The 12,089-nt window shown below is 42.3% G+C and overlaps 1 protein-coding gene and 1 non-coding gene across 2 annotated transcripts in view; one reads left to right on the top strand and one right to left on the bottom strand.

The window, feature by feature from the left end:
- Positions 1 to 12,089, top strand: part of LOC124545239 (alpha-tocopherol transfer protein-like) — a 52,555-nt gene that overhangs the window by 21,381 nt on the left and 19,085 nt on the right. The gene's annotated exons all lie outside the window — the stretch shown is intronic.
- Trnav-aac lies at positions 5,278 to 5,350 on the bottom strand. Its single transcript has one exon. It is a non-coding gene; the product is annotated as a tRNA-Val (tRNA).

The raw sequence follows: 12,089 nt of genomic DNA, 5'->3' as shown, positions 1-12,089 counted from the left end.
TTTGTACAGCTATAAACTCTTTTTATATCTGCCACTCTCATTATTGTTATTATTGTCATGACAATTATTATTATTATTATTATTATCCTCATTATCAGTAGTAGAAGTACAGCTAGTATTAATTACACTACTTCACTGACATAATTATTTTCTCACCTTGTCTTTATAGACACTCACACCATTTTAACACTATTTGTCATATCAAAATTGTTATTTCTTAGGCAAGTATTGGGTAAAAAAAAGCACTGTATGTTTGAAACCTTCGTCCGGTGTAAGACGGTGTGTGACGGCCCCAAGCATATCAGGTTAAATAAATAAATAAGTAAATATATAAACAGATGAGGAGATACAGTAAGTTTCACCAGTAATTTCAATATTTTTACGAATTTTTGATAAACAATATACACATTTAGATATGAAAATAACATTGTGACACTTGACATAGACATTATGTGTGTGTGTGTGTGTTGCAGATGAATGTTATACATCTTTGATAAATAATACAGACATTATAGATGTGGAAGTAACATTGTGATACTTGACATAGACATTATGTGTGTGTGTGTGTGTGTGTGTGTGTGTGTGTGTGTGTGTGTGTGTGCATGTGTGTCTGTGTGTGTATATTTATGTGTGTGTGTGTGTTGCTGATGAAGCTCACGTATTTGTAGTAAATAATAAAGACATTTTACATACAGAAATACTGTAAATTACACCAGTATTATCAAAATCTTTACGAATTTATGAAAGGCAGTTCACGTATTTCTAATGCTTTGGAACATGGCGCTAATTTCCACAATTCAGGTCGTTAGAATAGTTTTGACCGTGGCCAAGACGGTGGCTCTGAAGCTGTATACTGATTGTTTCGTTTATGCAGTTCAGGTCATTTGGATATTTTTGACCATTGTGGTAATTTACACAATTCAAATCGTTCAGATACTTCAGTTCAGGTCATTTGGATATTTTTGACCATTGTGGTAATTTACGCAATTCAAATCGTTCAGATACTTTGGACATAGTGCCAGTTTACGTAATTCTGGTTGTTCGGGTACTTTGGGACATAGCACCAGTTTATGCAATTCAAGTCGTTTGGATACTTTTGAACATGGCGCCAATGTATGCAATTTATGTCGTTTGAATACTTTTCAACTCGGTGCCAATGCACGCAATCCAGGTCGTTCAGATACCATACTTTAGAACATGGCGCCAACTTTTGCAATTCAGTTAGTCTAGATAATTTTAAACATGGCGCCGATATACGCAGTTCAAGTTATTCGGATACTTCTGAACATGCTCAGGATTGAAGCTCTGGGATTACAAGCTGACTCGTTGTTTTGTTTTAATTGCTCTTAAATTATTGGGTTGTATATATATATATATATATATATATATATATATATATATATATGTGTGTGTGTGTGTGTGTGTGTGTGTGTGTGAGAGAGAGAGAGAGAGAGAGAGAGAGAGAGAGAGAGAGGGGCAACACGTGCGTGTGACGTTTAGGGGACGGTGCTAAGCCCATACAGTACCTATGTGTGTTGGAAAAGTGTTCCAGAAGCCCTGTAGCTATATCACAGCTCACGCTGCACGGTAGTAAACTGCTCCATAGTTGGTGACAGCTGAAGAAATGCGAGACAGTCAGACTGAAGCAACAAGCGCAATAAAAATGGAAACTGCAATGATACAGAATTATGTCGTTACAAATAATGATATATTACGTGATTCAAAATCCTTTGCAAAGCTGTTTAGGAGACAATCTAAGCTGGTTGTTTTGAGACAAATAACTGGTAAGTATTTGTTTCTTTTTTTTTAATTGGCATAAATAACTCACACCTGTTAACCAGCACTCAGTGTGTGCAGTATAGTGCAAACTCACATCTGTTAAACAGCACTTCAGGATGATGACAGATAGACTCAGTGTGTGCAGTATAGTGACACATAAATTCCGCTGTACTCCCTCGTGCAACTATGTTGTCTGTTGCACGGTGTGGCAGGCAGCTAGGACCCTACCAACCATTTCCTAATCAGATTTCGTATTGAAAACCGTTTGCGTTTGACGACTTTCATGTCCTGTATTTGTTAGTGAATTGCAGAGCACTTGTACGATTCAGAAACCCTACAGTCAATATTCTCCTGTGCTAGAGTTGTTCTATGTTTGGCAGGGAACTGTAAGGGCTGTTGTTAGCTAGAACGCTGAGTATAGCTTGGCGCTGAAGTTTTAGTTCTCTAGGGTAGCGTGGACTGCCGGACAAAGACACTCGTCTTCCACTTACCTCCGTGGACAGCCCTCTTCGTTTGCCGCCGTGATTGCACTGGCTCGTAAAGTATAGACGCTTTGTCTTATGATCCTGAGATGGTTACATTGAAACTATATCGTCCTGGAGTTTGGTGGGTTGGTTGCTGGCACACACTGGATTTGCATTATTATAAGTAACGTGGTTTTTCAGATTTACTAACATGAGATATTTTGCAGTCGAATTTCATGCGCGCGATGCTAGTTGGTTGTAAGAAATCGTTTCTTGGTTAGAACACGTGGAAGTCGATATGTAATTTCTCTTCGGTCATCCGTCTATACAAATCGCTTATTTCTGTATCTTCCAACTCACTGAATAATTTTACAGGCAGATTAAAACTGTGTGCCGGACCGAGACTCGAACTCGGGACCTTAGCCTTTCGCGGGCACGTGTTCTACTATCTGAGCTCCCTTGCAGAACGTCTGCAAGGTTCGCAGAAGAGCTCCTGGGAAGTTTGGAAGGTAGGAGATGAGGCACTGGCAGAACTGAAGCTGTGAGAACGGATCGCGAGTCGTGCTTGGGTAGCTCAGATGGTAGAGCACTTGCCCGCGAAAGGCAAAGGCTCCGAGTTCGAGTCTCGGTCCGGCACACAGTTTTAAGCTCCCAGGAAGTTTCATATCAGCGCACACTCCGCTGCAGAGTGAACATCTCATTCTGGAATTTTACAAATGGCTCAAATGGCTCTGAGCACTATGGGATTCAACTGCTGTGGTCATCCGTCCCCTAGAACTTAGAACTACTTAAACCTAACTAACCTAAGGGCATCACACACACCCATGCCCGAGGCAGGATTCGAACCTGCGACCGTAGCAGCAGCGCGGCTCCGGACTGGAGCGCCTAGAACCGCACGGTGGAATTTTACAGGCGTTTGTATAAATATCGGGTTATATCTCAGTCTTTTGTACATGTATGGGTCCCTAATTACACGTGGTCAGTTGAGGGACATTTGGATGTATTATTCGTGAGCATTTGCATCCACTTTCTGAACGATACAATAACTTAATATCAATCTTCATTTAAACTGGGTATCAATTCATCGTTATTTTTCAGTCTTCTTCTAAACTGGGTTTCTTTCATCGTTATTTATCAGTCCTTCGATCTTTATGTTAATTCGCGCATATACTCACTTGAAGCTTACCCATGACGGAACCATGTTCGATTACAGAATGTTCAATCATCAGAGAACGTATACTGCCTGAAACAGAAACAGCATTTCTTAATTAAAAATGAACTTTTCAGCTAAATAAGTTGAGTGTGATTTGCAGCGACGAATAATTCGAGACTTGGCGTTTAAATGAACCATTTTCAGTTAGTTAGGTATGACAGAATACAATGTACAGGCTCATCTGCAATGCACGTTTCATTCCTGTAAGGAGTGATCACCAACATTATAGGCTGCATTAGATCAATTGAAGATTTTGGTTTCGATTTAACTCGACTTATATTATGCAATCCCTTATTATATATAGTAAAAGACGTCGATGAAAACAATCCAACCGCGACAGCCAGGGAGAACGCTGGGTGAGCTGCAGCCGTACATGGTGAGACCGTCAACGGTGGCGTCATTCACATGCAGTGCGTGTTTGGGACGAACAGGCTCGTTGGTCTAGGGGTATGATTCCTGCTTCGGGTGCAGGAGGTCCCGGGTTCAAATCCCTTAGTCTGCTTTCGGCCGGTGAGCGGCGAGGACGTCTTGTTTACGTCCCGTCCGCAGAGTCGCGGTCCCGTCCGCAGAGTCGCGAGCGCGCGTAGTTTGTTTACTTCCTCGCCGCAGCTAATACTCGCGTCCGTTAACACTGAGTCGCCATGGCTCATTCGTACAGAAAAGCTACCATCAAGATCAGCTTCCAGCCCGACTACGCACGACCACGAGCCTTTGAAGTCGAACGATTTATTCGTGACGAAGTTCAAATACCAACACAGCACATCATCGGTATCCACCTATCCATCACAAGCAGCGTCGTTTACGTCAAGATGGTCGATGACGAGTTACGTCACGCAGTTGTGAACAGATGCGCGAACACTCTCAAGTTCAAACACTCCGATGGTCACATTGGAGAGGTTACTGTTGACCATGCTGGACTAGGATTACGCACACTAAGAGTCTTCGAACTCCCTTTCGAAGTACCACCGGACGTCGTTACCTCAGCTTTCCGCCCTTATGGGACGGTAATTAGCCACGTGGCCGAAAAATGGAACACCTTCGAGACGTACCAAGTCCTCAACGGCGTCCGACAAGTGAAAATTGAATTAAAGAAACATGTGCCGTCCTACTTAGTCATAGGTGGCTGTCGAGCAATAATAATGTACGACGGCCAACCTCGTACTTGTTCTGGTTGCGGCCAGGAGGGTCATGTGCGCTCGGCGTGTATTCAACGTCGGGTTACACAACGTCCATTGCATGACACGACACCACCTCCTACGCTCACGGCCCTCCCCCTCAATTACCCAGAGGTGACACGATCGACCGTCATGACAGGCGACAACCCCCCCGGAAGACAGGAAGCGTTAGAATGCGCACCTGTCGCCGGTCCTGGATTGACCAACACCATTACGGTGTCTGCAGGGGTTGAAGAACGCCGCCCATCGACTCCACATAAAGATTCGGACGAGAGAATGGAACTCGACGCTAGGGTTGTGCCGACCTCTGCCTTTCTCCCTGAGGGGGATGCTATACGGGAACCACATACTCTTTCGGACACAGAAACCCACGTCCGCAAACAAAGGTCACCGAGAAAACATAAAAAGCGACGTCGCACACCCTCAGACGATTGCCTCCAGCGGACGTCTTCTCCAGTTGACGACCGGACGGCCGACGAAACGACATTTCCAGGCCTCCAAGTCAGCGCTAAATCCGACAACCAGTTCTGAAACAGTTTCATGTTTCATTTGAACCATGTGCACCCTGCTGGTGGAACGTTTGAAGTTGATTTAAATGCTCACAGTAGAGATCGTAGCAAGTGTCTTGCTGAGTGCGACGAAAACGTGTTTCCGCCCGCAATCGAACCGGGGACCTTCTGCGTGTTAGGCAGACGTTATAACCGCTACACCACGGAAACTGCTACGCTCTGCCCTCCACATCTGATACAACTTGTAGGACGATCGCCATTGTGGCGTAAAAATCACTTTGCGGAAACGCACAATGCAGGTATTTCGCATTCGTGTGCAACAATCGACAGCACCCTAGACTGCCTGAATGCCATGACGAATAAGAGCTCAAAAAGTCATCGGAAACGCTCGAGGGAGTCCTCAGCAGCATCTGCTGCTCTTTCTTTCCTTTCAAGATACCGTCGATTCGCGCAGCCATTAGAAGTTTGGTTCACTACAGCATATTCATTCCTGACAATCAGATCGCGTTATTATTCACATATGAGGCAAATTTCATACAAACGGAAATGTCTTCAGGGCATTAAAAGGTTAAAGTTTGAAAGTGGAGACCACTTTCAGTACAACGATGACTCCATGTCACTGCATAGGAAAATGTCATTAGAAGTGAGAGCTGGTAATTGCAATGGCCTTGTAATAAGACCTTCCGATCCAACAATGAGGGCATCTGCTGTTGAGGTGCTCATGGAAACTAACATCGAAATGGGATGGTGCACCATAATCTTGAAACCACATCCTGTCGCAGACAACAAGAGATATATCAAGCACTGTGGCAGCAGATCTCAAATGAACACCAGGCAATGTGTACTATTTTCACGCTTTGGCATCAAGTAGGTTCTATCAGTTGATCTTGTACAGCTGGACACGAAGTTCTACAACAGCCCTCCCACCTTTTTCGAGTTGAACTGAACGACGTAAAAAGAATCCTGTTGGGCAGTTATAGTTATCATGCAGTAAGCTGTAAAAACAAGCCTGTATCTCCTGAGAATAAATATGTAAACTGGTTCTCGGAGTGATTAGAGATACTTCATGTTCTAGCCATCTACTGAATTACGGTAGTAGTTTTTGCTGAAGTCGGGTCGCAAAGAAATAGTTTCCTAGCCTGACAGCGGCTGTGCAAGTATTTTGGAGTAGGATGGAGCACTGGTGGGGAGAAATTCGAAAAGGCGGCTCCGGCAAGGTGAGCAACGCGGTGACGCGGTAATTGTCTAGAACGCTCGGCCCCGCTATGACGGCGGAAGTGGGCAGAAAAACAGCGTCTAGAAGCGATAGTTGGGAACGAAGTTCGCCGACGAGAGCGAGTCGTCCTGTGTGTCACAGTTTTCTGGGCAACTAATAATGGATCACGTGACTGACTCAGAATCAGCCATTGGTTCGCTCATTGCTGCTGTGACGGAATCCAGCCCAACGCGTTGTACAATCTCACTACCTACGCACATCGCCTGGCCATTGCACCCTATTTGGAGCTATGAAAGTGACGAGTAAGTTTTGTATCGTACTTATTCAGTAGTGTCGAGGCTCATACCCGTTACAAAGTATTCGTTACTCATTATTTTCATTCTAAATCTCGTCTATATTACTAAACACCGAAAACGGTGTGTAATTCCAATTGTAAGTTGCCTGCCTAATGGCTTCCAGGGGCAACAGAAATTTTATTTTCAATATTTAATACAATTATTGGTGAACTTCAAAACTTAAAATGCTGTGATAATCTACTTACAGTATCAATCCTTGGAGCCCAAGTGCTTTCTGCCCGAAACCACCATTTTATTATTATTTATTTTATTTTATTTGAAGTAGCACTGCAATTCCCATGAAACCACTGACGCTATTGCAGACAGAGACCGCTAGTGGTACATTGAGATATTTTTACGCAGGAAGTGCGTTGTAGGAGTCACTTTGACAGAGTTCAAAGCAACAGTTGGCACAGAGATTGTGCTACCTCATTGCTGGCGATTCTGACATGCTGCATGCTGTTTATACACAGGGTGTTACAAAAAGATACGGCCAAACTTTCAGGAAACATTCCTCACACACAAAGAAAGAAAATATATTATGTGGACATGTGTCCGGAAACGCTTACTTTCCATGTTAGAGCTCATTTTATTACTTCTCTTCAAATCACATTAATCATGGAATGGAAACACACAGCAACAGAACGTACCAGCGTGACTTCAAACACTTTGTTACAGGAAATGTTCAAAATGTCCTCGGTTAGCGAGGATACATGCATCCACCCTCCGTCGCATGGAATCCCTGATGCGCTGATGCAGCCCTGGAGAATGGCGTATTGTATCACAGCCGTCCACAATACGAGCACGAAGAGTCTCTACATTTGGTACCGGGGTTGCGTAGACAAGAGATTTCAAATGCCCCCATAAATGAAAGTCAAGACGGTTGAGGTCAGAAGAGCGTGGAGGCCATGGAATTGGTCCGTCTCTACCAATCCATCGGTCACCGAATCTGTTGTTGAGAAACGTACGAACACTTCGACTGAAATGTGCAGGAGCTCCATCGTGCATGAACCACATGTTGTGTCGTACTTGTAAAGGCACATGTTCTAGCAGCACAGGTAGAGTATCCCGTATGAAATCATGGCGGTGAATCGAGGAAGTACAGTACATACTGACGAAACTAAAGTGAGCTCTAACATGGAAATTAAGCGTTTCTGGACACATGTCCACATAACATCTTTTCTTTATTTGTGTTTGAGGAATGTTTCCTGAAAGTTTGGCCGTACCTTTTTTGTAACACCCCGTATATACAGGGTGAGTCGCGTAAGACGTAACACTCCCATTATTCCGGTGGCGTTGCACGTATCGACAAGCGGTGTGCGGTGAATCATAGCCGACTATGGGGCACATACTTTGGTATATGCACAAGAATCACAACGTTTATATTGACCGAGATAATGAGGCAAGTACATGGTTTTTAAATAGGACGCTGCACTTTTTTTTACCATCATTCGAACGCTCTGGAAAAGACGCGTATAGTGATGTAAGGCATGTTGGTATTGTGATTCAAACTTCGCTTAAAAGACACTGGGAAATATTGTACGATTGAAGGTCGAGGCGGTCGGAAGCTGCTGCAGACTGTAAACACTCCCCGCGCGACCCGCAGGCCGAGTTGCCGTGCGCTATGCAGCATGCACGGCCTATGCTACGTAGGCAAATCCTCATCCGCCCTCTTTTAAGCAAAATTCGAATCACAATAGCAACACGCGTTACATCACTATACGCATCTTTTCCAGAGCGTTCGAATAATGGTAAAAAAAGTATAGCGTCCCATTTAAAAAACATATACTTGCCTCATTATCTCGGACAATATAAATGTTGTGATTATTGTGCATGTCCAAACATACGTGCCCCATAGTCCGCTATGATTCGCCGAAAACCGCATGCCGATACGTGCAATCGCCCCCGGAATAAAGGGGGTGTTACGTCTTGAGCGACTCTCACTGTATAATTGGCACATGGAGGAGATCATTGACAGAGAAAGCAAGCATATCTAAATTATTTTAATGTTAATTTGAGCTTGTACTGCTGTTTTTATGAATGTTGTGGAGAAGAAACACGGGGTCAGTATGTAGTTGTGATATGAAATTTATTTTAGTCCCATTTTTTCTTGTTATTTAGGAATATAGTTTGTTTTAGGCGTTATGAGTTCGTGGAAGTTTCAAGGTGTTGGATTTTGTCTAGGAAAAATACGAATTTGCCTGCAAATATATCGCATGAAACTGGTAGAAAACTGTAATATTAGTGGTTCTACCACGTTAAAACAACTGATTGTTTACCTGCCACTTTCGTCTTATATTTTTTGCCTATTATAGTGATGCAGATTAATTTCGTGAAAAATTTTACATTTATATGCCAAAGTACAACGATGTCCTTCAAGCCGTTTCTTCTTGTATTCGTTGCTTACCAAGATAATGAGTGTTAAGTGTGAAAAAAATATTAAAATTATATTTTATTCATACTGCTGGGATTCAAATGGTTAACAGAAAACTGTGTATGTCTTCACGAATCGTAATTCGCGGCGCGTAAATTACCTAGAATACATTAATCCATTATTTGATAACGAGAGCAATTAGTGACTTCCAACGAAATTTAAACAAAATTTCAAACCTTTTCTAAACTTTCTCTCGCATACAGGCCGACAAAATACTGAAATTATATAATTGAACGACACATTGTCCAGGAAAAAAACTAGCTTTTCAGAAAAATTAGAAAAATATATATGATTCTTAATATCTACATCTACATCAATCGGTTGTATAGATTTTTACTGTACGGGGATCGTATTAAACAACTTCTCAAGTAGCACAGCAAAAATACCTTTTTAAGTGCCAAACCTGTGGACCTTTGTGGTCAAGTACGTGGTCCACCTTGACTTGTACACCTTTTCCCGAGTATTGTGTCTACACGGTCTGGGAAACGCAGTGCAAAGTGTAACGCGTCATTATGTTGAATCCGTATTTCTTCACTAATTTCTCCGAATAACTCCACCAGAATTTCGTGCAGCAAGATTGTGTACCTTTGACACATTAGGTGAGGAGGATAAACTACGTTACTATCAAATTGCTATTAATACAAGTGAATGTGTAGCGTGAGCATTTACTTCATTGTAAGCGTGGTTGTATCTACTGGGAAACTACGTAAGAAATATTAATATTTGAAAATTAACTGATAACATGAGCCGCCTTCTTTTTCATTGTAACTTGCAAATGGACCGTTTACGGACACTTGTTCCCAATTAGATCTTTGTGTCCTAAGTCTCTGTAAAGGCTGTACAAGTGTAAAACGAATTGTGAGGCAGCCTCTGTTCTGTGAAGAAATGGGATTTCTGCTGCTGCATGCCAGAAATTTGATGGTTCGTCCTCTGTGTCATTCAATGTCCCACTGAATGATCTCTTATCACTGAAGGATTAGTCATGGATATCATGCAGGTAGACGATTTGTCCGTGTGAATATGGCTTCCCTTGATAATTCCACAGATGTCCTATCAAGAGAGTATCCCATTACTTTGTATGGCATTCGTTTCGCCCCTTTTGTCTTCGACTGAACTTACGTGGAAGTGGGTGGCTACCAGTTGCAGCAACCGAAAACCGCCATCCGAACAGGCCACGAAGGCCCAACGGTACTGACCGGCCGCCGTGTCATCCTCAGCCTATAGGCGTCACTGGATGCGGATATAGAGGGGCATTTATTTATTTACATGTCAAGTTCCGTAGGACCAAATTGAGGAGCAAATCTCCAAGGTCATGGAACGTGTCGGTACATGAACTTACAACATAAAAGTAATAACAGATAAAAATATATGTTCATGAACCTGAAAGAAAATCAGTCCATAAGTTTAAGCAAACGCTATCAGCAATACAATGAGAATCAGCTTAATTTTTCAAGGAACTCCTCGACAGAATAGAAGGAGTGACCCATGAGGTAACTCTTCAGTTTCGATTTGAAAGCGCGTGGATTACTGCTAAGGTTTTTGAATTCGAGTGGCAGCTTATTGAAAATAGATGCAGCAGTATACTACACACCTCTTTGCACAAGAGTTAAGGAAGTCCGATCCAAATGGAGGTTTGATTTCTGCCGAGTATAACCGAGTGGAAGCTGCTTATTGTTGGAAATAAACTAATATTGGTAACAAGAAACGACAATAAGGAACATACATATTGAGAGGCCAATGTCAAAATACCCAGACTCGTGAACAGAGGTCGACAAGAGGTTTGTGAACTCACACCACTTATTCCCCGAACCGCCCGTTTCTGAGCCAAAAATATCCTTCTAGAATGGGAAGAGTTACCCCAAAACATAATACCATACGACATAAGTGAATGAAAATAAGCAAAGTAGACTAATTTACGTGTCGAAGTATCACTCACTTTCGATACCGTTCGAATAGTGAAAATGGCAGTATTAAGTCTTTGAACAAGATCCTGAACGTGGGCTTTCCACGACAGCTTACTATCTATCTGAACACCTAGGAATTTGAACTGTTCAGTTTCACTAATCATATGCCCGTTCTGTGAGATTAAAACGTCAGGTTTTGTTGAATTGTGTGTTAGAAACTGTAAAAACTCAGTCTTACTGTGATTTAACGTTAGTTTAGTTTTTACAAGCCATGAACTGAGGTCATGTACTGCACTACTTGAAACCGAGTCAGTGTTGCACACAACATCCTTTACTACCAAGCTAGTGTCATCAGCAAACAGAAATATTTTAGAGTTACCCATAATATTAGAGGGCATATCCTTTATATAAATAAGGAACAGGAGCGGCCCCAACACTGATCCCTGGGGCACCCCCCACTTGACAGTACCCCACTCAGATCCCACATCACAGCCGTTATCAACATTGTGAATAATGACCTTTTGCTGCCTGTTTCTAAAGTAAGAGGTGAACCAATTGTGAGCTACTCCCCTTATTCCATAATGGACTAACTTCTGGAGCAATATTGTGAGATCAACACAGTCAAATGCCTTTGTTAAATCAAGAAATACGCCAAGCGTTCGAAACTTTTTGTTTAGCCCATCCAGTACCTCACAGAGAAAAGAGAATATAGCATTTTCAGTTGTCAAACGACTTCTAAAGCCGAACTGCACATTTGATAGCAAATCGTGTGATATAAAATGATCAATTAACCTTACATACACAGCCTTTTCGATAACTTTTGCAAACACTGATGGCATAGAAGTAGGTCTAAAATTATCTACATTATCCCTTTCTCCCTTTTTATAAAGCGGCTTTACTACTGAGTACCGTAATCGCTGAGGAAACTGACCATTCCTAAAGGAAAAATTACAAATATGGCTAAATACAGGGCTAACATTTGCAGCACAGTACTTTAATATTCTACTAGACACTCCATCATAACCATGAGAGTCCTTAGTCTTCAGTGATTTAATTATTG

The sequence above is a fragment of the Schistocerca americana genome, chromosome 8 (assembly GCF_021461395.2).
Source record: "Schistocerca americana isolate TAMUIC-IGC-003095 chromosome 8, iqSchAmer2.1, whole genome shotgun sequence".
NCBI lineage: Eukaryota > Metazoa > Arthropoda > Insecta > Orthoptera > Acrididae > Schistocerca > Schistocerca americana.
This window is presented reverse-complemented; position numbering and strand designations above follow the sequence as displayed.